The sequence below is a fragment of the Bubalus kerabau genome, chromosome 3, assembly GCF_029407905.1.
Source record: "Bubalus kerabau isolate K-KA32 ecotype Philippines breed swamp buffalo chromosome 3, PCC_UOA_SB_1v2, whole genome shotgun sequence".
Taxonomy (NCBI): Eukaryota; Metazoa; Chordata; class Mammalia; order Artiodactyla; family Bovidae; genus Bubalus; species Bubalus kerabau.
Genome location: NC_073626.1, coordinates 100,462,722 through 100,469,008, shown reverse-complemented (window position 1 = coordinate 100,469,008; position 6,287 = coordinate 100,462,722).

The window sequence follows — 6,287 nt, the reverse complement described above, 5'->3', positions numbered from 1 at the left end:
AAGACTACTGGGTGTTTTCATTATTACTCTTGCTCTATACTCTGTAGAGCTCTATGCTCTACAGGGCTTTCCTGGTGGCTCAGACAGTGAAGAATTCGCCTGAACTGCAGGAGAGCCAGGTTCAATCCCTGGGTCAGGAAGATCCCTCAAGAAGGGAATGGCTTCCCACTTCAGTATTCTTGCCTGAAGAATTCCATGGACAGAGGAGCCTGGTGGGCTCCAGTCCATGGCATCGCAGAGTCAGACACGACTGAGTGACTAACACATGACATGCTCTATAGAGTAATTTAGCATTGATTTTGGCTCTTCTATAAAACTGTTAGCAGTTGGATTATCTTTGTCAATACCAAGCACATAGGATAGTCCTTCACAAAATTTTCACCACTAAAAAACTCTCCCTGCTTTTGTGACATGCTAAATGAACTCCTTTTCTTAAGTAATTAAAAAAATTAATCAAAGATGCTTAACTGTCAGTTGGAGCTTCTGACTGACAAGACATAATCAGTGCTATAATAAACTGATATAATTCCAGGTGTTTGGTGAGTTAATACTTTCCTTTAGCCTTTGAAAACTATGACTTATATTAGCTCTAAGATCCTCATAATTACCTACTGTACACATAACCATATTTAAAGACCCCAGTTTATCTGCCAGTTTGTATTTCTCTAGGGCAGAATGATGGACAGAAAAGGGTATAGCAGTAAGTAGTTCAACTATTTTATTTAAAAGATACAGAACCTGAGTCCAGAGTGGTCATGTGATTTCTAATGTGAGAGGTGAGTTTAAGACTAGGATCAGAACTTCAAATGCCAGTAAAACTGTTCCTTGGCATCTGGAGGGTATTGGTTCAAGAAGTCTCCCTGAGTATCAGAATTCCATTATATAAAATGACATAGCACAATGAATACCAGTTGATTCTTTACATTCATGGATACAGACACCAACTGTGCTATACTTTTCCCCATGTACCACATGAATGTCCACATCAAGGGAAACTGAATCATCCTTTGATATCTTAGTGCATTTTTATTTGGAAGGTTGAGAATCAAGGTTATTTGCCCACAATAAAGATAACAGTCAACAGTGACTGGGTAGTTCCCATGTATAGTCCCAATGCTAATACAAATAATGCTTTATATATACAATCTCATTAAACATTTGTAATGATTTTGTGAGGTAAGTACTATCCTTCTCTCTGTTTTACAGCTGGGGAATCATGCTCAGTGAGGTTAAGAATTCAGGTTGTCAATTGTAAGCCAGGATTCCCAATGAGGCAGCCATGACTCTAGGCTTGTCCAGGGTCTCCTCTTTAACCATTCCACAGAACTGCCTCTCCCACCTGATCCTTGTATGAAACAGATGCAAGATAATGTATGGTGTCTATGGTGGCTTACCTCAGGAACTTAGGACAATTATGTAAATAAAGGCAGAGTCATGGATTCCAGCCTGGAAAAATCAAGCAACTTTGGTCTATCCCCTGTTCATAGACAGCATTCTTATCCAAGCTACTTGTCTTGTGAGGGTAGTCATGGCTTAATTGAAGCCCAGTGAAAAGATGGCTTCAGCAGTGAAAACCCTTCATAACCCCTGCACGTTTAACTGACAAATTTAACCATTTAAGAACCAAGAAGGGGGAATAGGGAGACCACAGAAGTACCCAAATAGCCATCGTAAAGCTTTGTCCATGCATCTCTTTATTTAGGAGAATCCATCCAATACTTTACTCTTTCCAGACACATTTCCTTCATGAATTGCTTTTGCCTGTTCTTTGTCTGTTTTTCACTCCAGTGGTTTTAAAATTTGTTTGCAAGAACTCTTTACATACTAAGCCTATTAATCCTTGGGCTGTCATAAATGTACAGCTATTTTTCTATCTATTGTTTGCTTTATGACGTTATTATTCTTTACACTTAAAGTTGTTATAGTTTTATGTGATAAAATCAATCCTTTTCTTTATTATTTCTGCTTTGTGTATGATAGAAGATACACTCCTATCACAAGAAAATATTAGTATTCACAAATATTTCTTCTATGGTTTTCATAGTGTCTCTTTTGTACTTTTAAAACTTTAATTTAATTGGAATTACCTTTGGCATTTGGTAAAATGGACTGACTTCCCTATTCCCAAACTTTTAGTCTTTTAATCCAATCATTTGGTGAATAATCTACCCCTTCTGTTTATTTGAAATATTCTAATTTTTGATAACAGATAATTTCGTCTGCAATTTCTATGGTATTTCATCAATTCATTTCTTCATCAGCATGATACTATTAATAATTTCAATTATTGTTGGGAATGTACTTAATTTGTACTTTATTTAAGCAATACCGGACTGGGTTTCTCATATCTCTGTCCTTGGTAAATTATAAGTAGCAATCTCAAGGCTCTTAAAGGGACTGTGAACACAGCAAGAAATGATTGTGTTCAGCCTAACTGAAAGGTGGGAGGCAGACAACATTACAAAGTAGTCTTGAGGACCCAATCAAAGTTATTTGGGATTACTTAATATAAGTCAAAACTCTTTAAAGATCTTAAAGACCTCTGAGACTTTCACTAAATGATTGATATTAATAAAGAACTCAGGTTATAAAAATATTCCAGCAGTTCCCTGGTTGCCTAGTGGTTAGGATTCTGGGCTTTTAGTGCTGCAATCTGGGTTCAATCACTGGTTGGGGAACTAAGATCCCACAAGCAGCACTGTGTGGCCAAAAATAACAACAAAAAAAATTTCAGGTATTTACAGATTCAGATCCAATCTCTGTACTAAATTGGGTCATAGTGAAGAATGGGGAAAACTCAGACACTGCTCTGTCATATGTAATAGATTTTGGCCCCTATTTATAATATATGCAAAATATAGAAGAAGTAAACTGAAATCAAAATTTAAATCAGCTCACAAAATAGTCAAATCAATTACTTGGCAAGTGTGCATTTTCCTCTTTGGAAAACTGCTTGTGGTAACATTCAAATTTTGTAAAGATAACTCTACAGAATGCGTCGTTGTGAAGTCGTGAAGTTGCTCAGTTGTGTCCGACTCTTTGCGATCCCATGGACTGTAGTCTACCAGGCTTCTCTGTCCATGGGATTTTCCAGGCAAGAGTACTGGAGTGGGTTGCCACCTAGATAAACCATGTTACTTTAACCTAGGGTACAACTGGGACAACTGGAATTCTGAAAGAAATAACTGAGCTTTGACATGCTCATAACAACTAATTCTGTCTTTTCTAAAAACTCTTCTCTTCTCTCTTCCCATCAGTGCAAGGTCTAAGGATAAGTAGCAACACCTGATAGAGCTTGAGAGGTTCTTACAATTGTGTGCGTTTTCATCGCTCTAAGGAGAAATCTGATAATAGCGCCGAGTGAACAATGGGCTAAAATGTTCACGTGGAAGATAAAGAGGCCGAGGCCATGGCCGGTTTTATGTGAAAGTCGTTCAGCTGTGTCTGACTCTTTGCAATCCCATGGACTATATAGTCCATGGAATTCTCCAGGCCAGAACACTGGAGTGGGTACCCTTTCCCTCTGCAGGCATTCTTCCCAACCCAGGGATTGAACCCAGGTCTCCCGCATTGCAGATGCGTTCTTTACCAGCTGAGCCACAAGGGACGCCTAAGAATACTGGAGTGGGTAGCCTATCCCTTCTCCAGGGGATCTTCCTGACCCAGGAATCGAACTGGGGTCTCCTGCATTGCAGGTGGATTCTTTGCCAACTGAGCTGTCAGGGAAGCCCATTTTTATAGTTTCAGGGAACCCATCTTATAGTTTTATAGCCATAGGGGAGACCAGTTTTACAGTTCTATTTTAAAATAAAAAAATTGTTCTCATTCCATAAAACATACAGCTCTTACACGAGTAGCTTGATAAGTTTTGACAAATATGTATACCTGTGTAACCAATGTTTACATCAAGATATAGAACATTTGTTTCACCCTAGAGAATTCCAGTGTCATAACCAGTTAACCCTCTTTCACTAAAGAGGTATTTTTCTTATTTTCTAATGTTATAGGCTAGTTTGGCTTATTTTTATAATTCAGATACATGCAATCATGTTATCATATGTGCTTTTTGGGAAGGAGAGGCTGGCTTCTTTCAGCCAAATGTTTTTGATGTGCATCCATGAGGTTACATGTGTCAATAATTTGTGTGTGTGTGTGAGTGTGTGTGTATTCAGTCATGTCTAACTCTTTGTGTCCCCATGGACTGCAGCCTGCCAGGCTCCTCTGTCCAGTGGGTTTCCCAGACAAGAATAGTGGAGTGGGCTGCCATTCCTTCCTCCAGGGAATCTTCCCGACCCAGAGATCTAACCTGCGTCTCTGGCATCTCATGCATTGGCAGGTGGATTCTTTACCACTAGTGCCACCCGGGAAGTCCAATAATTTGATCCTGTTTATTGCTGAGCAGTAGTTCATAGTATGAATATATCACTGCTGTTTTATCCATTCACATGTTGATACACATTTAGGTTGTTTCTAGCCAAAGGTTATATCAATAAAGTTCCTATGAATGTTGTTGTATGTGTTGTTTTGGGGGCTTTTTTGTGGATATGTGTTTTCATTTCTCTTGGGTAAATATCTGAGAGTAGACATTCTGGACTAAAGGGCAGGTGTATGAACTGCCATCATGATTTCCCATAGTGGTTGTAATATCTTAATGTCTAAAAAGGAATGTGTGAGAATTCATGTTTTGCACATCCTTCCCAATATTTGGTATTGTCAAATTTAATTTCACTGTATCTATTCTAACTGGTCTGAAGTAGTATCTCATATGAGTGCTGAGTCACTTCAGTCATATCCAACTCAGTGCAACCCTATGGACCGTAGCCCGCCAGGCTCCTCTGCGTATGGGATTCTCCAGGCAAGAATAACAGAGTGAGTTTCTGTGCCCTCCTTCAGGGGATCTTCCTGACCCAGGGACTGAACCCACGTCTCTTATGTCTCCTGCATTGGCAGGCAGGCTCTTTACCACTAGTGCCACCTCATGAGTGTTATAAATGCTCTTTCTTCTTGAAAATAGTAATTTATTTTATGTATTTGGCTGTGCTGTGTCCTAGTTGAAGCACTCAGGATCTTTAATCTTTGTTTTGGCCTCCAGAATCTTTTTAGTTGCAGCATGTGGGATGTTCTTTAGTTGTGGCATATGAACTCTCAGTTGCAGCATGTAGCATCTAGTTCCCTGACCAGGGTTGGAACCTGGGCCCCCCGCATTGGAAGCTCAGAGTTTTAGCCACAGGACCACCAGGGAAGTCCCTAAATGTACTTTCTTAATGACTATGATGATCATATTTTTAGGAGTTTATTGCCCATTCAGACTTTTGCCCATTTAAAAAAGTTGACTATCATTTTATTGTTGGTTTATGAGAAATCTTTACATATTCTGGACACATGTCATTTATCAGAAATATTGCAAATATTTTCTTTCATTCTGAGACTTGTTTAAAATTTTCTTAATGTTCATTTTAGAAACAGAACTTGAAAATTCTGATGATGTTTAAATTCTTAATCCCTCCCATAGTTGATGCTTCTTTTATGCATCTGGTCTAAGAACACTTTGTCTATTTCAAAGTGTTTGTTTCTTCTAAAGGTTTTCAGTTTTGAGTAGATGTATGATCCATCTCACATTAATGTATATGTATGGTATGAGTTAGGGATCCAGGTTTACTTTTTTCCATATAAATATCTACTTCCAAATATTGAAAATATTTTACTTTTATTATTGAATTATCTTGATGCCTGTGTAAAAATTGATTGCTAACATGTTGGACTATTTCTGGATCTTTCTCTAGAACTCCAGATTCATATATCTAAATGCCTTACTTGACAGTGCTACTTAGATATCTAATAGACATCTCAGGTCTCCTGCATTGCAGGCAGATTCTTTACCAGCTGAGCTACAGGGGAAGCCCATCTCAAGCTCAATGTATCCCCAAACCAAATTCCTTCTTTCCCTTCAAACCTGTTCTACATGTGGCCTTCGCTGTCTCACTTTGTCATAATTCCCTTCTTTAATCATTCAGGCTAAAGAGCTTGGCTTTATGGTGGACACTCTCTCCTGCACCTTATATTTTCAAAGTGTACAAGTCTACTTTCCATGTCTGTAGCCTCCATCATGACAGTACTGATCTCTGCTTCCACCCTTGCCCCCAAGTATCTACTTTCAAACCGTTGGAGTTTCAATAACTTTTGAAACTTATGAATACTTAAATTACTCTGCTCAAAACACTCCAAGGACTCTCCCTTTGCACAGAAGAAAAGCTGATGCTAAGTCGCTTCAGTCGTGTCCGACTCTA